Here is a 20,556-nt window from a genome sequence, read left to right as displayed (position 1 = left end):
TTCTTTCTAAGGATTAAATTTTCGTTTAGGAACATAACATAATTTGTATAACCATTCTGCTTTGGTGGGTGTAGTAATTTCTGGTGGCCACTGTAATAAATTACCACAAACCAGGTAGCTTAGGGCAACAGAAATTTATTCTCTCACAATTCTGGGGGCCAGAAGTCTGAAATCGGTATCACTAGGCGAAAATCAATGTGACCCAAGGCCATGTCCTTCCAGAGGCTCTAGGAGAGAATCTGTTCCCTGCCACTTCCAGTGGCTGCTGACATTCCTGGCTTGTGGTTGCATTGCTCCATTCTTTAAGGCCAGAATCTTCAATACTCTCTGTTCCATCTGTGCAAGGCTTTCTCCTTTGTGTATCAAATCTCACTCTGCCTTCCTCTTATAAGGACCCTTGTGATTGCATTTAGGGCCCACTTGGATAATCCAAAATAATCTCCCTATCTCAAGAGTCTTAATTCAATCACAGCTACAATATCCTTTTTTTTTTTGTCAAAGTAACAATCCCAAATTCTAGAGATTAGGACTTGATATCTTTGGGGGCCCATTATTCAGCCTCATACAGTGGACATTTTTTAATACAAATAATAAGCAATAACAATCACTGATCATTTATTTATATTTGTCCATATGTGCAAATAATTAGGTAGGTGAAAACTCTGAAAGTGAAATTTCAGAATCAAATACATGTAACAAAATATTGTTAAATAATGCCAAAGAACTCTCTCCCCCAAAATTATACCACAGCAATGTATACTCCCCAATACAGGTGAAGGAATGCTCATTTTTCTACATTCTTAACAATATTACTTATTTTGTATTTGTTCTTCTCGATTTGATAGATAACAACTGGAAACTTATTGTTTATTTTAATTTCCTTAATTATAATAGATTTTAAAATTCCTATACATATAGTTTTTCATTATTTCATTCTTTCACTAGTCTTCTAGATCTATAGATTTTATATAAACTAATAGTGATATTAGTAATTTGTCTCATATTTTGCAAGTATTTTCTATGAATATATTACTTGTTTTTGCAGATCTATTAAAAGAAATTTTAATTAAAGTAAAATCTGCTGATATTTTTCTTTGCAAGTTTTCAGTTTTTCTGTCTTGATTAGAAAGACCTGACCCACCCTAAGAAAATGAACATATTTTCCTACATTTTCTTTAATGTTGTTTTTAGTTGTCAGTATTTGAAATTTTTCTGTGGTATAAGGTAGGAGTCTAGCTTTATTAGTTCTCTTTCCAAATGGAAAGCCAATAAACAGATGTGAATATTTTTAACATAGCCTACCTTCTCTCCCACTGATCTGAAGTACTGTCTTTATTATATACTATGTTCTCAAATATACCTAGATTGGTTTATGTGTAGTATATCATTGATTTATTTTCACTATTCCTGAGAATATACATGGGACATAGTTAGACTAAAAAAAATCATTTTTTATCTGAGTTTCAAATTTTACTGGGCTTCCAGTATTTTTATTTACTAAGTCTAACAACCCTACATTGAGTAAATATTCAGTGACTGAATGAATACCTTATCTTAATTTTGTAATTAAATTTTTTATTATATTTTGTAAAGCATATTATCATCAGGCAGGACAAGTTCCTTCTCAGTATTCTTTCTTTATAAATGCTTTTGTTTACTATCTTTAAGAATTCTCCTTCTTGGATAAAATTTTGGAGTCCTCTACATCACCACTGGCATTTTTATCTGGATTCCATTGTATTTATCAATGTTCTTTGTTTTAGTTCCTGTATTTCTATAATTCTTAATACTCTGCTGTATTGAAAAAGAGAGGATTAATTGAAATAAAATATAGAATAAAATAAATAAAAATAACTCTTTGGCCAACATTATGCTTAGTGGTTTTAAACACTGTTCTAGTTTGCTAATGTTGTGAGAATGCAAAACATCAGAAATGGATTGGCTTTTATAAAAGGGGGTTTATTTGCTTACACAGTTACAGTCTTAAGGCCATAAAGTGTCCATCAACAAAGAGTACCTTCACTGGAGAAAGGCCACTGGCATCCGGAAAACCTCTGTTAGCTGGGAAGGCACGTGGCTGGCGTCTGCTCACTCCCAGGTTGCTTTTCAAAATGGCATTCTCCAAAATGTCTGCATCAGCTTCCAAAGGCCTTCTTCAACATGTCTGTCTCAGCTGCAGCTCGCTATGAGATCCCTCTGTCTGAGCTTATACAGCGCTCCAGTAAACTAAACCAAGGCCCACACTGAATGGGCGGGGCCACACCTCCATGGAAATTATCCAATCAGAGTTATCACCTACAGTTGGGTGGGTCACATCTCCATGGTCACTGAACCAATAAGCTCCAACCCAATCCACACTAATATGTCTGCCCCCACAAGAATGCATTAAAGAATATGGCTTTTTCTGGGGGACATAAATATACAAACCACTACAAACATTAAAGGAATTATCATTGAAGAAAGAATAAGACAAGAATAAAACTGACCACCACTGGACATTCTAGCCTCTATAAAAAACAAGGAAGTAGAATGATAGGTATAAATGTTTGGAATGGAGAAATTATTTGCCTATAATACAATTTCTTACCTGTAATACCCAAAAGAAACAGCTGAAAATATTCAAAATAATATAAACTAGTTTACTAATTTGACCATTTACAAAATAAATGTTAAAAAGCATCTTTTATATATTTCAGTAAAAGCCAGTTAGAAATTGTGGTGAAACAAGTATCTAATTCTCAATAAGAAACAAAAATATAAAGTACTTAGAAACAAACTAAACGAAACATATAGAGAATCTATATAAAAGTACAAAAATTATTAAATTTTACTAAGGGATACAGAAAAGCCTTGAATAACTGGAATGATGTCATATTCCTGGATAAGAAATTTTAATATTAAAAAATGATATTTTCAATCAAAATTAATTTCAATGTATTATAATCTGATAAAAATCCCAAATGAAAATTTTTTAACTTGAAAAATTATTTTTAAGATCATCTGGAAGAAAAAAAATGGCCAGTAATAACTAAAAAGTAAGAAGGACGATGGGGGCTTACACTAGCATATAAGAAACAATGTAATGAACTTATAAAAATCAGAACATTGGTTTAATGTGAGAATAGAAATAGGAGAGAATAGAAAATGCATAACATTTACTAAAACCCTTGTATTTCTTATTGTCAATCCTGAGATTGACCCCTGTCTCCAGTGAGTCTTTCTTGCAAGCACCTGGTTCAAATTTGTGGATTTAGCATGTGACTCTACCTTCCCTCTCTCCCATGGTCCCAATAACATGATACAGATATATGGATATCCTTGGAAGAGAATATATGTATACCTAATATATATTTCCTGGTAAAACCAAGAAAGAAAGCAGGGTTAGGCTAGACCAAAAAATATTCAAGGAAAGCCTGGAAGACAGAAAGCACGTGGAAATGACCAAACCAGGAAAACATAACAGAGAAATCAACAGTTTGAAATTATAGAAGTAAAAGTGATTCTTTCCAACTTAAGTGTCAAGGGTAGGGTCAATAATTTCCAAGAATAGGAGAGTGGGCATGGGGTAAACATCGGGGAAATTAATAGACAGAAAAATTCAGAATAACATAGTGAGTCATGTCCCATCCCACCATTTTTTCAGCTACAGAGAGCAGAGGGAGTAGCTTTTCTTTGGACCTCAAATGAAACTGTAGAACAGCTTACTAGGCAGTATATGATCTCTGCCCGGCTGAGGAACATGGGGTATAGTTGTGTAGGAGGTTTCAAGAGCTTGATACAATGAAGCTAGAGGTTATATTAGACTTCCCTACCAAACACTGAGGAAAAGGTGGCAGAAGGAGAATTGGCTCTGCCAAGGAATTAAGTACACTGAATGCTCCATAATATATAGATAGTGTCCTTATATTGTATGTCCTCCTTACGTGAGCAATAGTAATATTCTAATGGCTTCCTGCCTCTAACATTCTTTGCTCACTAATCCAAGGCCCATGACCAACCTTTCCTCTTAAGGAATAAGGCTGTTGGGAAAATGGGTCCCTAGAAATCTAAAAGGTGTCTTATGCCAGCTACCTATGGTATTTAATAGTGCCTCGCTTATAAAATAATCCAACAACCAAGGAAAGGTAGGAAGTTGAGGAAAACTAAATCATGACACAGAAGGATAAAGAGCACCAAAAAAAAAAAAAAAAAGAAAGAAAAGAAAAAAAAAAAGAAAAGTTGATCTCAGCAGAAACACCAATAATTCAAGGAAAAGAAGAAAACTTTAAACAATTCTAACTGGAATCCACAGTGTATACACAAAGGTATACAATTCAAACAATGCCATAAGTTAGAGTAGGCCCAATAGAATGGAAAAATATGTAGCTGCTGGAAAGTACAAGGTTTATCTATTGGTGCTGACACGTAAGGAAGTCTAAGGTGGTTTCAGGTGCAGAACATTATGGATGGTGTAATCCACACTTAAAAATGTGTGGAGGAAGGTATGGAAAATATACACCAAACTGTTCCAGATAGGCGGAAGGAGGAAGGGGAAGACTGAATTTCATTTTACTGCTTCTATGTTATTTGAATTAATTTTCAGCTGGTATGGATTATTTTTGTATTTAAAAAACAGACTAAAAATTAGAGGAAATAATTATCTTTCTTTGGTACAACTCTGATAGGTGTCTAGTTCACGGTTTTAATAACAGCTTGTAGGTCTGAATAAACTCAGTACACAGGATGGTCTTGCCCGCCCCCTTTCTTTCAAGCCCTTCTAATCATACATATGGGAGTTATTGTGGGTACAAATGAGACTAGTGGCATGGGTGACACACTACCTCAACTCTGTCTTTACTCTCAGGCATCTTCATACCTCTCTGATAAAGATAAATTAGTGGGAGTTCAAAGAAGTGCAACCAATTGATCATTGGTCTGAAGAGACTGACTTATGAGGACAGATTAGAAAGACTGAATATGCATCTGGAAAAGTAAATGACAACTGAGTCGGGTGGGAGGAAAGAAGAACGTGGTAAGTATCCAAAGAGTACTTGAAAATGAAACATTCCAAACAGGGAACACTCTCTTCTTAACTGGGAGGCCGCAAATGATTAACAAACCTAGATGAAAAACTACCTCTATACTCATCCTGCAGTAGACCAATTCATTTTTGGATCCTGCCTCAGGATGTGTTCTGAAAGTTGATATCCCCAGGGGATTCTCTCTGTAGTGGGGAGAGGCAGGCTCTCCTTGCCCAGGAACCCCCAGAGTGTTGAGGGGCCCTTGGAGCCCTCCATGGACGGATTGTCCCCGATATTACCTTATAGGATAACTGTTGGGTGGGTCAGCTTCACTGCAGCAGGTGATGTGCCTGCCACCCACATCACCTCTTCTGGAACCCAGTACTCTTACAGTGCTTTCTTACATTGTAAATACAGCATTTAGCTTATAATACTATTCTATTTCCATTTCTCCCACTAGTCTAGGGCTCATGACCAGGAAGAACCCCTATTTCTTAAATAAGAGCATATGAAAAACACCAAGCTTACAACCAGGGCATATAGTAATTGCCCCCCAGAATGTCTGTAAATTAAAGGAGTCAGGTAAGGTTTGCTACTTATTAGGATAAGAAAGAGCAGAAAAATGCAAGTAACCTATTCCTGTACAGACAGAAAATGAAGGACATGTCAAAGGCAACAAAAGCTGTGAGGTTAAGGCCACATAACATGAGATATATAGCAATATATCTAGGATTCTTACTATATATTGTTTTGTAACCTGACTTGTGTTTCCTTAGCAGTGTATAGTAGACATCTTAGTGCAGTGGATAAAAGCACAGACTCCAGAGTTAGACTGAGTTCAAGTCCCCACTTTGCTTCTTACTAACTGTGTGACGCTGGGCAAGTTACTTAGCTTGTCTATGCCCTGATTTTCTCATCTGTAAAATGGTGATAGTAATAGTATTTACCTCATAGTGTTGTTATGAGCATTGAATATAAATAATAATATTATGGAAGTGTTAGTTAAATTAAGTAGAATTAATTACTGACAACCTATTAAACTTCTTTCACTACTGAACCTTTTGTACAGATTGCAATTCTCGACTGTCTTTCGTATCCTCCTACTATCCACCTACCAATTTAGTTCAAAATCATCTCTTGAAGCTATCCCTTTTCAGTTATCCACCCTCCAGTTTAGTCTTTGCTTTGTTTTTGTCCTGGAACACCTTGTTTACAAAACTGCCTAAAACAATGCTTTCCCACATTGCATTCATTTAAGAGTGTACAATCCTTGTGAGGAGCAGGAATATGTAGAAAGGGAAAAGATATCCACTGGGTCCCTATGATGCACTTTATCCTATGCCAGGTGTTTCCTTGATCATCAAGCCTTTGTTATTTCACATTTGTCCACTCCACTGGAGTCGAAGTCAGTCACTCTGGTGCCTCTGGTGTTTGGCACATAGTAAGAGCTCACCAATCTCTGCCAGATAAATGCACAGAGATGTTTCCATGATGGGTAAAGTCATCTCTGTTCTACTCCATTGATAAATATTTTAAAAATTGTGTTATAATTTGTATACCATAAAAATCATCTCTTTAAGGTATACAATTCAATTTAATATATTTACAAGTTATGAACCCACCCACAATATCTAACTGCAAAATATTTTCATCACTCCAAAAAGAAACACCATACCCATCAGTGATCAGTCTTCATTCTCTTCTACCCCCAGCCCTTGGCAACCACAAATCTATTTCCTGTCTCTATGGATTTGCCTATTCTGGAAAATTCATACAAATAGGATCATATAATGTGTGGTTTATGTCTGGCTTCTTTCATCTTATAATGTTTTCAAGGTTCACCTATGCTGTAGCAAGTATCAATACTTCATTCCTTTTTAGGATGGAATAATATGTCATTGTATGGAAATATCATGTTTTTTAATCCATTTATCAGTCAATGGGCATTTGAGTTGTTTCCACTTTTTGGCTATTATGAAAAATGTTTCTATGAGCATCCTTATGCAAGTTTTTGCATGGGCAAATGTTTTCATTTCTCGTAAGTATATGAGAGTATATGAAAGCTCATGAGTATATGGGAGTATATGAGAGTCATATGATAAAGCTACATTTAAATTTTTAAAGAACTGGTAAACTGTTTTCCAAAGAGGCTGTACTATTTTACACTCCCACCATCAATGTATGAAGGTTCAAATTTCCCCACATTCTTGCCAATACTTGTCTTTTTTATTATTGCCATACTACTGAGTGTGAAGAGATATCTTATAGTGGTATTGATTTGCATTTCCCTAATGACTAATGAAACTGTGCATGTTTTCCTGTGCTTATTGGCCATTAATATATCTTCTTTGGAGAAATGTTTGTTCAAATAATTTACCAATTTTTAATTGGGTTATTGTTATTTTCGTTACTGAATTGTAAGTATTCTTTTTACAGCCTGGATAAAAGGTTTTTTTGTGAATATTTTTTGTCTTTTATATGTTGTTTTTTCATTTTCCTGATGAGGCCCTTTGAAGAGCAATCATTTTTAATTTTGATGAAGTCCAATTTAAATGTTTTTATTTTATTTTTTTGCATGTGTGCTTTCAGTACCATGAACAAGGTCATGAAGATTCACAACTATGTTTGCTTTAAGAGTTTTATAGTTTTACATTTAGGTCTCTGATCCCTCTTGAGTTAACTTTTGTATATGCTTTTGCATGTGAATATCCAGTTGCCCAGTATATATGTTGAAAACAGTTAATTTTCTTATTTAATTGTCTTGGCACCCTTTTTGAAAATCTAAATTTTCTGATCAGCCATAAATGCAAGAGTTTATTTTTTGGACTTTCAATTCTATTGAATTTATCAATGCATTTATCCTTATACCAATACGGTACACTCTTGAGTACTATAGCTTTGTAGTAAGTTTTGAGATTGGGTAGGATGAGTCCTTCAACTTCGCAGTTCCATATAAATTTTGGGATCAGCTTGTCAATTTCTGCTAGTATGGCAGCTAAAACTTTAATAGGCATTGTATTGAATCTACATATCAATTTGGGAAATTGCCATCTTAACAATAAAGTCTTCCTATTAATGAATATGTGATGTGTTTCAATTTATTTAGTTCTTTTAATGTTACTTCAGCAGTATTTTGTTGCTTTCAGTGTATAATCCTTCCAATTTTTTTTTTGTTATTTTTTCCTATGTTTTTAATTCTTTCTGATACTATTATAAATAGGATCATTTTCTTAATTTCACTTTTGGATAGTTTATTGCTAATATACAGAAATACAATTATTTTTGTAGTTTTATCTTGTATCCTGCAGCATTCCTTTACTTGTTTGTTAGATCTAATAGTGGTTTTGTGAATTCCTTAGATTTTCTATATAGAATATCACATTATCTGTGAATAAGGATTGTTTGGCATCCTCTTTCTAATTTGGTTGCCCTTTATTTCTTTTTTATTTTTTTATGGGCCCTGGATAAAATATCCAATACAATGCTCAATAGAAGCAATGAGAATAGACATCCTTGCTTTGCTTCTGATCTTGGCAGTGGGTTGGGGCAGAGGGAGATTTTAGTCTTTCATCATAAATTACGATGTTAATTATGGGTTTTTCATAATGTACTTTATTAGATTAAGCTCCCTTCTATTCCTAGTTTGTTGAGTGTTTTTAGCATGAAAGGGTGTTGTCCTATCTCAAAAGCTTTCCCTGCATCTTTTGATATTGACATGTTTTTTTCCTTATTTCTATTAAAATGGTATGGTGGTTTGAAGCTGTTATGTACCCCAGAAAAGGCAATGTTCTTTAATCCATTCCTGTAAGTGCAGCCCTATTGTAGGTGGGACCTTTTGATTATGTTATTTCAATCGAGGTGTTGCCCCAATGTGGTTCTTAATCCTTTTAGGAGAGATAGAATTAAGAGAAGCTCACAGAGAAAAAGCCCCTGGAAGCTGAGAGATGAAGCCATTGAAGCTACTGAAGCCAGAAAGATGAGAACAATGAAACTTGGGAAAGAAGGAGCAGCAGATGCTGCCCCTGTGCCTTCCCATGTGACAGAGGTGTCCCAGATGCCACCAGCCTTTCTTCAGAGAAGTTATCATCATATTAATGCCTTAATTTGGACATTTCCATGGCCTTAGAATTGTAAATCTATAAGCTAGTAAGTCCCCATTTAAAGGTCATCCCATTTCTGGTATAATGCTTTCTGGCAGCTTCAGAAAACCAAAACAAACAGTACTGCATGAATTGATTTTTATATGTTGGACTAATCTTGCCTTCCTGGGATAAAATCCACTTTGTCATGGTATATATTCCTTTTATGTATTGCTGGATTTGGTTTCTTAATATTTTGTTGAGAATTTTTGTGTCTATATAAATAAAGGTTATTAGTCTATAGTTTTCTATTCTTGTGATGTCTTTGCATGGTCTTGATATCAGATTAACAGTGGCCTCATAGAAAGAACTGGGAAGTGTTGCCTCCTATTCTACTTTTTCTTTTTTTTGGAGGAATCTGTGAAGAATTTGTATTTATTATTCTTTAAATGGTTCATAGAATCAACAATGAAGCCATCTGGGCCTGGGCTTTTCTTTGTGGGAAGCTTTTTGATTACTATTTTAATTACTTTATTTTTTGTAGGTCTGTTCAGATTTTCCACTTCTTTTTCATTCTCAACATTTTATATCATTCTAGGTTATTTAATTTGTTGGCACAAATGTTCATTGCATTTTCTTATAATCCTTTTTATTTTTGAAAGAACAGTAGTAATGTCCAATCTTTCATTTTTAATTTTGGAAATGAGTCTTCTCTTTTTTTCTTTTACTTGGTTAGTCTAGCTATAGGTTTGTCAATATTAATTATCTTTACAAAGAAATAATTTTTGTTTCATTGATTTTACCTATTGCTGTTGTTTTTCTGTTTAATTTATTTTGCCTCTAGGCTTTATTATTCCCTTCCTTCTGTTTGCTGTGTTTGAGTTTATATTTACTTTCTTTAGCTTCTTAAGATGAAAGGTTAGGTTATTGATTTGAGATTTTTCTTCTTTTTTGATATAGGTATTTACAGCTATAAACGTCCTTCTCAGCATTGCTTTACTTGTATTACATATGTTTTTGTGTCTTGAATTTCCATTTTACTTCATCTCAAAGTATTTTCTAATCCAAATTTCCTCATGTTATTAATTTCCAATTTTATTTCATTGTTGTTGGAGAGCATAATTTTTATGGCTTCAATCCTTTTATATCTATTGAGATTTGTTTTACGGCCTAACATATGGTCTGTCCTGGAGAATGTTCCATTTGTACATAAGAAGAATGTGTATTATGCTGCTATTGAGTGGCGTGTTCTATGGAGGTCTGTTGGTTAGTAAGATAGTTCATGACTCCTGTTTCCTTGTTGATCTTCTAATTGTTGTATCCATTATTGAAAAATTCCAACTATTCTTGATGAATTTTTTACTTCTCTCTTCAATTCTGTCATTTTCCCTTCATATATTTTGGGGTTCTGTTGTTAGGTGCATATATGTTTATGATTGCTTTGCCTTATAGATGGATCCTTTTATAATTATAAAATGCCTTTTATCTCTAGTAACAATTTTTGTCTTAAAGTCTATTTTGTCTGAAATCTGTATAGCTACTCAAACTTTCTTTTGGCTACTGATTGCATGATATAGCTCTTTCCATCCTATTGTTTTAAAAATATTTACACCCTTGAATTGTAAACATGTCTCCTGTAGATACCCTGTATTTGGATCAATTTTTAACCATAATATCAACCTTTTCCCATTCTTGGAATATTTACTGCATTTGCATTTAATGTAGTTACTGATAAGATAGAATTTACATCTGCTGTTTTGCTATTTTGCTATATGCCATGATTTTGATTGTTTTGTTCCTCTACTTATTCCTCCAATACTGCCTTCTGTTGTGTTAATATATATTTTTAATGTACCATTTTAATCCCCTTATTGTTTCTTTTACTATTATTTGTCAAGGTGTTATGTTTTGTTTTTCTTTCTTTCTTTTTTTAGTGGTTTTCCTGGGGATACAATTAACATCCTAATTTATCACAATCTAGTTTAGATCAATACAAACCAATTTCAATAATATACAAAAATTTTTCTTCATTATAAATCCATTTCCTTCCCCCTTCTTTATGCTATTATTTTGATGCACATTGCCTCTTTATACATCATAAGCCCCTCAACACATCTTTATATTTGTTGCTTTATGCAGCTATATTTTAAATCAGATAGAAGAAAAAAAGTGTTACTAACAAAAACACATTTTCTATATTTGCCAATGTAGTTATCTTTGCTTGTGCTTTTTATTTCTTAATGTGGATCAAGTTACTACATAGCGTTATTCCATTTCAGCCTGCAGGACTCCTTTTATAGGGCAGGCTGTTAGCAAAATTTTTTTTTAATTTTTGTTTGGCTAGGAATGTCTTAAATTCTCCATTATTTTTATGGATAGATTTTCTGAATATAGAATTATTTGTGGCAGTAATCTGTAGATATTATTGAGGATCCCTTGTTTCCCATGAGTTGCTTCTTTCTTTCTTCTTTCAAGAATCTCACTTTTGTCTTTGACCTTCAACAGTTTGATTATGCTGTGTCTAGGTGTGGTCTCTAAGTTTTTCCCACTTGTAGTTTCTTGAGATTTTTCAATGTGTAATTGATGTTTGCAATTAAATTTGGGAGTATTTGACCACCATTTCTTCAAATATTCTTCCTGTCCCTTTCTATTCTCTCTTTCTGGGGTTCCTGCTATGCCTATATTGATATGCCTATTGATGTCCCATGGGTAATTGAGGCTCTGGTTAGTTTTATTCATTTATTTTTTTCTACTCCTCAGATTGGATAATATCAATTGACTTCCTTCAAGTTTGTTGATTCTTTATTCTGCTTACTCAAGTTTGCTATTGAACCCCTCTAGTGAATTTTTTTATTTTGGTTATTTTATTTTTCAACTTCAGGATTTCTATTGGTACTATTTATTATTTTCATCTCTTTCTTGATGTTCTCTCCTTGTTTAACATTCTCATACTTCCTTTTAGTTCTTTAGGTATGATTTGCTTTTATATTCTGAACATATTTATAGTAGCTGATTTAAAGTCTTTGTCTAGTAAGCCCAAAATCTGGGCTTCCTCAGGAACAGTTTTTATTAATTGCTTTTTTTCCCTCTGAATGGGTCATACTTTCCCATGTTTTTATATATCTTGTAGCTTTCTGTTTAAAACTTAACATTTTAACTAATATATTGTGGTAACTCTGGAAATCAGAATTCTTGCTCTCCACATTTGGTTGTTGTTGTTATTGTTGTTATTGTACTAGCTGTTGTTGTTGTTTGTTTAATTACCTTCCTGAACAGATTCTGTAGAATCTATTCTCTTTGTTGTATGGGGCCACTGAAGTCTCTGCTTGGTTGTCTTAGTTCAACAGAGATTTCCTTCAATCCTTTGAAACAGTGTCTTCCAGCCTTTGCTGAGGGGCTCTTTGTGCATGTTAGGGTATGCCTTAAATATTCTGGCAGACAATTTACAATTATGCCATAACCTTTACTTCCTTTTTACACAGAGATTCAAGGTCAGCCATAAGTGACGGATTGAGGCCTTCTGAGTTCCTTCCTGGGTAAGCACACAGTCCTGCACATGGATATGGTTTTCTAGACTCCCAGAAATGTGTCAGAACTTTCAAACCCCCATATGGAAATCTCATTTCCCATCTATTTTGTTTTAAGTTTTTTGGTCAGCTTATTATTTTCCCCAACTGTTATGAGATGGTCCCAGGCAACTGTGATGTTAACTAATTGCCATTGATTGTTTTTCACAAATGCCCTTCAGAAAAATTCTGTTCACTGAGTGAACTCTGATTCAGGTGAAATAAATACAAGACCTGTGGGTGGGTGTTTCTAGGGAACTGCCAGGCAGGTCAAATAATGAAAATTACTTGTGTATGGGATTTGGGGGGCATTCCAAACCCATTCTGTCACCTCCTGTAGCTGCTCTGTTTGTGGCTTTGATGGCTCCTATGATTGCAATGCTGTTAGTTTTTCAAGGCTACTGTGGACCCAGACAGAGGGGTATGTGAATATGGTAAATTATAATACTGCACAGCTTGCTGTTATTACCATGATTCAGCAGCTTTTCTTGAATAAATACTCCTCAGATTGTTGTAAGCCTTTGGTAAATTTCTGGAGTTTTTAAGAAGTTGATTTGCTCATTTTTTTTCCCCAGAGTTGTCATTGTTTTTATGGAATAGAGGATTTTTGGAGATCTTTACTCTGCCATTCCAGAAGTTCTCTTCCCCTTTAATGCCATGTTAACAGCTTAGGTAAAATCTTTTACACACAAGGAAATTATAAAATTCTGGTCATGCCAATACTACTCTTGGTGGTGAACACATATGAATAAACAGCAGTATAAGCTACCAAAGCAGCATTTACTGATAAGAATGGTTACTATTTTGAATCCCTCTCTCCAAGTAGTAATATACGCTTTGATAATTCTTGTTTTATTTAAGAAACAGAACTTGGAGTCTTTGTTAGTCCCCAGTTCTTTGAATAAACCAGACTCCACAGCTGCTGCATGGTAGAGACATAGTCAGCCACAGCTTCAGAGAGCAAGACAGACCCCACATTCCTTTGGGTTTGCTTTGGCTCCTGCTGGACACTCCTTCCCATTTTCCTGTTGCCTAGTTTCCCTTGAATCAGGATTTTCAGTAATTCCATAAATGTACCAACACATCACTTGCTGGTACAATGAGTAAGAGCTATGAAAATATGCAGCCAGTAGAGGATAGTCAATATTGGACTTATGTGAAGGAAGTCTAGGAGACATTATCAAAGGGACCTCGAAGGAGAATACAGAGAGTTAAAAATGCAAAGTATCTTATCCTAGAATAGTGATGCAACAAATGATATTGCAAGTAAACAAGGGAAAAAAACTTTATTGTTCTTTTCCTTCAATTCCTCATTTGATTCTTAAGTGTTAGTTTTTCATGCATTCATAGTTAAAAAGTCTGCATAAGCCATATTGGGTCATCTTAACCAAACCAAAATGTACAAACAGTTGTTAGAAGATACTTTGTGATGTTATTTATAGATCAGCTACTAATAATTCTAGTGCAATCCCTAAGCCTTATTGATGAAACTAAAGTATAATAACATCAAATGCTTTTGCATTTAATTAAATCTGACAGGTAGTACAGTCATATTATTTTGGAAATGCAGGTGCACTTTAATCCAGTATTATCCAGGAAAGTGAGCACACACTGACTCTAGTTGATTACTCAGGTTATGGTCTGCTCCACTGCTTTATGATTCTATAGGTAAACATTCATTGCATGACTATTTCTTGATGACAGTAATCTTTAAGATAATGCAACTTCATTACTCATTGAATATATTTCCCAAATGGACTTTTCTATAAGGAAAACAATCCCAAACAGTCAATAGAGATATTCTTATCCAATATATCTGCTGTTTAAAATTAATATATGGGAATTTTTATATAAATCTGTCTATTGTGAGAATGGTTAACATTAATTAGTCTTCATTACCACTTCTCTCCACCCTCCCTAACACAGATTTACTGATGAACTGATTATATTGTATGTTTATCTGGATATAAGACCTGACAGGCATATTAACCCTATCAAATAATCACTTCATTTTTCAATAGAGATTCATTCAATAACTACAATGTGCTACAGAGACCTCAAGATACAAATTGAAAGTCTGTGGGACTTTCTAATCATTCAATTTCTGGCTCTCTTCCTCTAAACCTCCTCCCATATCCAATTTCTGTTCTCCATGTTAATACAACACAAATAAAAAATTGAGTTTTGGCCAACATAGTTCTCAAAAACGGCACGTAATTCCATTATTTTCTGGTTCTCATATGGCTAGAGCTCTTGTTATAATTGCTTTCTATTTTTATATATCCACCTATCTAAAAATTGGGGCTATATTTTTTGCCATAAAACTTAGAAATCTGGCATATATCTGCTTGGGTCTACCTTCTGTTCCATGTTGGCTCTTAAGATGGATTATGTAGTGTTTCATTTCAGCATAAAGGTTAATAGACAGTGGTAAAAATTAAACATGAAAATGACATTTTAACTATACAAATGACTTAAGAATATGGAGGAAATAGCATAAGTCATCCTGGGAAGAGAGCCCACTGCCTCACATAGTTGTGTCCCCAGCATATCTTAGCCTTTAATAAGAGCTTTTATGCATCATCCTGCTTATCTGTGTGTTCACAGGTGTGTGAAAGACTATAATCTGCAGAATAAAACACCCTGTGGCATCATGACAATAAAAAGTGGCTACTCTCATCTATCTTTGCCTGAGGAAAAGAAGGCTCGAGAATACATAGAAATAGAACATGGAAGAGAAAGAAAAGGCCATAAGCAAAGTTTAAATTGTTTCCAATTTGGGTCAGCAGAAGAGGTATGCTCCACATAAAGCTAGGAGGCACTGACCTTACAATCCAGCAACTGCACCCACTGGTGTGGCAAGACGGTCCAGTACAAGGCCCTGATTGGCACAAATACAGCTGTGACCTAAATTAAGGAAGCAGAAAGAAGCATTAAAAAAGCGAGATAAGAACCTAATCGCATCTTTCTGGAGAGAGGGAGAAAGATACTGTTAATAGAATAGATTGGGGGGAAAGGACAAAAGTACAAAGATGTATCCTGAAGAGTAGCCAAGTTCCCTTTAAATACAAAGTTGAGCCCAGTTCTAATGGCTAAATTTTGCCAACTAGGCGAAGAGTTCATTTATTTTGCTGTTAAATTAGCTTTATCCCCTCGGGTGTATTATATAATCTGATAAATGAGATGAAGTTTTGTTTTTAAAGTATTACAAAAAATTTTATCTTAAAAAAGTTTACTTTTAATGGTTCAAACTATTCCAAGCCTTACTCTCTCTTAATGCACTAAATGAATTAAATGAATTCTGAACTGCAACTCAAGGCTCTTCTCTCATCGTTGGCAAACAAATGCCACTTTCAGAATGAGGCAAAGTAAGGGTGAAAAGGTGGGGAAAAGGACCATCTTCCCAATGTTTCCACCTAATTGTAAGTTCCAATGCATTCTTGCCTGAATTTCACTGAAACTGGTTAAAAGAAGAGTATCACTGTAACCAGAGTGCTGGGGAGGTTTAAATGATATTATTTCATTTAGGAGGACAATGGCCACCTGAGCAAACAGACAACCAAAAATTGGGCCTGATTTGAGATAGCACAGCTTCTCCTCAGACACTTAGCCTCCCGGTAAGCTGACTACCTGTTGGACAGGATGTCATAGCCGTGGCATCTATTTTCAAAGATTTCATCAATTCAGAAACAGAAGAAAATACACATTCATAGCCACACAAACTAAACTCTACACACTGAAGGGCATCGATTTCCTTGTACCTGGAATCTTATGCTTCTGAGTCAAACATTCTGAGTATAAAGGGAGCTGCTTTGGAGAAACAGTGGGGTGTAATGAATTTCACTGTAGTTTAGAGAGGTTTATATCATACTGAAGGACATTCAAAAGAGAAAGGTCTATATGTGTGCAGAGTGGCCACATTTTACTAGTTTTTCCCCTTTCCACAGTTTTACCTTCCCAAGCTTGAATTTATAGGCTTCGGTTTCATAGTGTAATTACTGGGTTTAATATCAGAGAGGAGAGCAGCTTTGGTTTTTAGAGTATGTTTGGTGTTTATTCAAGGGAAACAATCTCCAATGCAGTTTCATTTTCTTTTCATTTTCGCTGGGGTGGGGTGGCAAGATGAATACTGATGTTTATGGAGTTTAAGGGTCTGGCAGCACTGGGAACTACAGAACTTTGTTTATCCAGAATCCAGTTTCAACCTGGAGGGTGCCAATGCAAACTTCTCCAGACTACCACACCAAAAATATCAGCCCTGTTTTGGAGGAGCAGCCTTCCCAAGCAGGGGGAGGAACTCAGGGCCAGCTCAGTTTGAAGCTGAACTGTGGAGAAAGCCCAAGCTCTAAACCATGCTGTCTCAAGTGCAGCAGTTTAAAATATGCTTTTTATCAGATTTTCCTCATATTTTTCCTCATATTTTTTATCACAGCAGGAGCCTGCCATCCCCAGCTAAGCTGATTGAATGTGTCCTCTACCAGCATCCGCCTTTGATATTCATGTCTTCAGGAAAGCTCCATCCCTTTCACTTACACTCTTGCTGGGGTCTCTTTATGCACCCACTATTACTACAGTTACAGCATGTGTCCCCCAACTGGGAAGGAAGCTTTATCTCATCAGGATCACCTGACTATCTACTAACTGTGGGTGCCATCAGAAACTCAATGCTGTCAGCACTTTCTTTCCATTCTTGAGACATTACATCTCTACAGCCGTTGGGGTGTTTCATTCTAACAGCTGGAAATTCCTGATTTTCAATACAATTTGCTTTTTCCTCTTCATATTGCTTGGTATCAGGGCCAACTTTTTTAAGGCAGTTTTTAATGAACCCATAGCTGGTGTGTTAAATATGTTAGTGGAGTTTTTCCATAAAGCTAAGCTAATGTAACATGGTGTTTTCTTAGGCACCCCACAGGGAGTAAGGAAGGTAGGGGGTAGGAAAAGTGGGGGTTGGGGTTGGGGGGGGTTGTAATTGATATAGTTGGTATATTGCCAAATTTACCCACCTTTCAGGACCCCCAACCCAACAGTGAGCTGATGGACTTCATGTTAGCTGAGCTTTCTAAAATCAGGAGCTCATCTACAGACTGGAGCTATAAAGGACTCAGACATCAAGTCTGAGCCTTTGGGAAGGCAGCCATGCTTGGAAAAATTAGCTTTTCAGATGTTAGTCAAAGTTAACTCATAATAACTGGCATGGAAAAATTTGGAAGTTGAACTCTGCTTGCTGCTTTCCTTCCTACAATTCTTGTCACTGCAAAATAACCTAAGAAAATGACCACAAAACTATGTGTCATGTTAATCAAATGCAGTAAAAAGTAACAGGTTCTACATTATCTCAACATATTTGTTTCTCTGCAATTTGTATTTCTTGTAGCATTTTTACAGTTCAAGGTACACAGCACATTCTCAAGGGTGAGGAATTGTTTCTGGTTATTTCTATATGATTTCACTACTCAGTCCTGTGATACACATGTGCGAGTATACTCAGTCCTGTGATATACATGTGTGAGTATATATATATATATAAATTATATGCAATATTATTATATTATATATCTATCTTCTATCAGCATAAATATGTCAATAGCCAGACAAGTTAAAACTTTACTTTTGAAACTGTAAAGTGGGAGACAGTAATGGAAATTAAATAAATATATTTCTCTATATATCTACTTTTATCTGTATCTATATCCATATCTATATATAAACTTCAGTGAACTAGTTAAAACCACAGAATCTGGAAACAGACTATCTGAGTTCCAGTACCAGGTCAGCCATTTACTAGCTATATGGCTTTGGGCAAGTGCCCTAACCTTTCTGTGCCTCAGATTTCTCTTCTGTAAAACTGAGTATAATAATAGTATTACTTGTTTCATTAGACTGAAAATTAAATGAGTTGCTATTCATGAAGCGTTTGGTGCCTGGCACATAATAAGTATCCTTAGGTCTCTTTTAAAGAAAATAATCTCAATTATGTTATTCCAGTTTGCTAAAGCTTCCAGAATTCAATATACCAGAAATGGGTTCGCTTTTAACAATGGGGACTGATTAAGTCACAAGTTACAATTCCAGGGCCATGAAAATGTCCCAATTAAGGCATCAACTGGATGATACATCTCTGAAGAAAGACTGATGGCATCTGGGGTTCCTCTGTCACATGGGAAGGCATATGGGCAAACTTTGGATTTCATCTCTTAAGCTTCTGAGTTTCATCTGTCTTTTATCCTCTCATAAAGGACTCCAGCAAAGGAGTTAAGACCCACCTTGAATAGGCTGAATCACATCTCCATGGAAACAACCTAATCAAAATTTCCCCCCTCCCCCCACCCCTCAGATCTGCCCCCACACGAATAGATTAAAAGATCATAGTCTTTTCTGGGGTATATAACAGATTCAAACCAGCACACTCCACTCTCTGAACCCAAAAAAGACATATTGTTTCTATATGCAAAATACATCCATTCCATCACAATATCACAGAAGCCTTAAATCATTTCAGTAACAATATTAAGTACAACGTCTTATCAAAATCAATATTCAAAGGAGGGATACTCATAGGATAAATTCCATTTCCCTGTTTCCATAGGGAGAAATTGGAAGGAAAACAGGGTCAAAGGTCCCAAACAGTTTGAAAAACCTGCAGGGCAAACTCCATTAGATTTGAAAGTCTGAAAGTTATTTACAGAAAGATGTTTTATCCTTGGGGCATGAGAAAGAAGGGCTTATGCAAACACTGCTTTCTCCAAACACTGGGGTGAAGGTTTCAGCCTTTCCCAGCATTGGGGAGACCATGATGTTCTCGGTTCCATCCTCTTCAAGCATCGTGGTGGTAGCCGGACTCTCTGCCATCTCTGGAGCCCAGTTCTCATCTCCTTAGAACAGCGGGATGGTGTCCAGGCTCTTCTGAATCCCTGGGGAATGTGTTCCACCCTCTCTGAAGCCTGGGGCAGCAACACTCTTCCTGAACAATGGGGTAGCCAAGCTCTCCGCAATTCTCCAGGCATCTGAGAGCCCTGGGGTGGTATCACTCTTCCTGAGCAATGGTGAGGAAGGCCTGCCCTCCCAAACTCTGGGGCAAACTCACCCTTTCCACATACATGGGTGTGTCCACTCTCCTGGCCTAAAGTTTCTTTGCTCCACACCTCAGTTTCCATGGTTCAGCCTTTGAAGTTATTTTTCCTTCAATCTGTCCCTTTTCTGTCCCTTTTAGTCCAGACTGGCAGTGGTTCTGTTCATACAGATCTCACAAAAAAAACTTGTCAGTTTAGCATGCAGCACACAGGGGTCCCAACCATCAGACAATAGGACTTTACACAAATCCTCTCTGGATAACTCCATCTCCAATCCTGATTCATCCTGAGATGGCTGACTGATTAAATCCTCACATGGGGCTCTATTTTCTGGAGACTTTTTCCAGAAACTCAGAATTTTCCAAACCATCAGTTTCTGGTTTCTTTTTACCCAAGAGTTCAGTTTTACCTTATTCCTTTCCTCTTGCATTTAATATAAGCTGCAAGAAGAAGCCAGGCTATACTTTAATTTAATTTGGAAATCTCTTCAGCTAAGTATCCCAGCTTGTTGCTTTCAAATTGTCCCTTCCATCCAACACCAGACTCAATTTTGCCAAATTCTCTGCCACTATAAAATAAGGGTTGCCTTTCTTCCAGTTGGTAACAACACATTCATCATTTCTGTCTAAGACGTCATCGGAAGTATCTTTAGAGTCCATATTTATACCAACAGTCTCTTCAAAGCAATCTAGGCCCTTCCTATCAAGCATCTCACAATTCTTCCAGTATCTTCCCCTTATCCATTTATAAAGCCATTCCAGTATCTTTGGTATTTGCAAATCACTCTTCTGGTACCAAAATCTATTTTGATTTGCTAAAGCTGCCAGAATGCATTGGC

General features: G+C 35.8%; 1 long non-coding RNA gene across 1 annotated transcript in view; it reads right to left on the bottom strand.

Moving 5' to 3' along the window:
- LOC119518692 overlaps window positions 1-15,531 on the bottom strand; it is a 41,612-nt gene extending 26,081 nt beyond the window's left edge. Inside the window, exon 1 of the long non-coding RNA XR_005213817.1 lies at window positions 15,472-15,531. This is a non-coding gene — a long non-coding RNA (uncharacterized LOC119518692). The remainder of the gene's footprint in view (window positions 1-15,471) is intronic.
- Window positions 15,532-20,556: the final 5,025 nt, after the last annotated feature.

Source organism: Choloepus didactylus, chromosome 2 (genome assembly GCF_015220235.1).
Source record: "Choloepus didactylus isolate mChoDid1 chromosome 2, mChoDid1.pri, whole genome shotgun sequence".
In the NCBI taxonomy this organism is placed as follows: Eukaryota; Metazoa; Chordata; class Mammalia; order Pilosa; family Megalonychidae; genus Choloepus; species Choloepus didactylus.
Note: the sequence above shows the minus strand (reverse complement) of the source record. Positions and strands in the feature narration are given on the sequence as shown.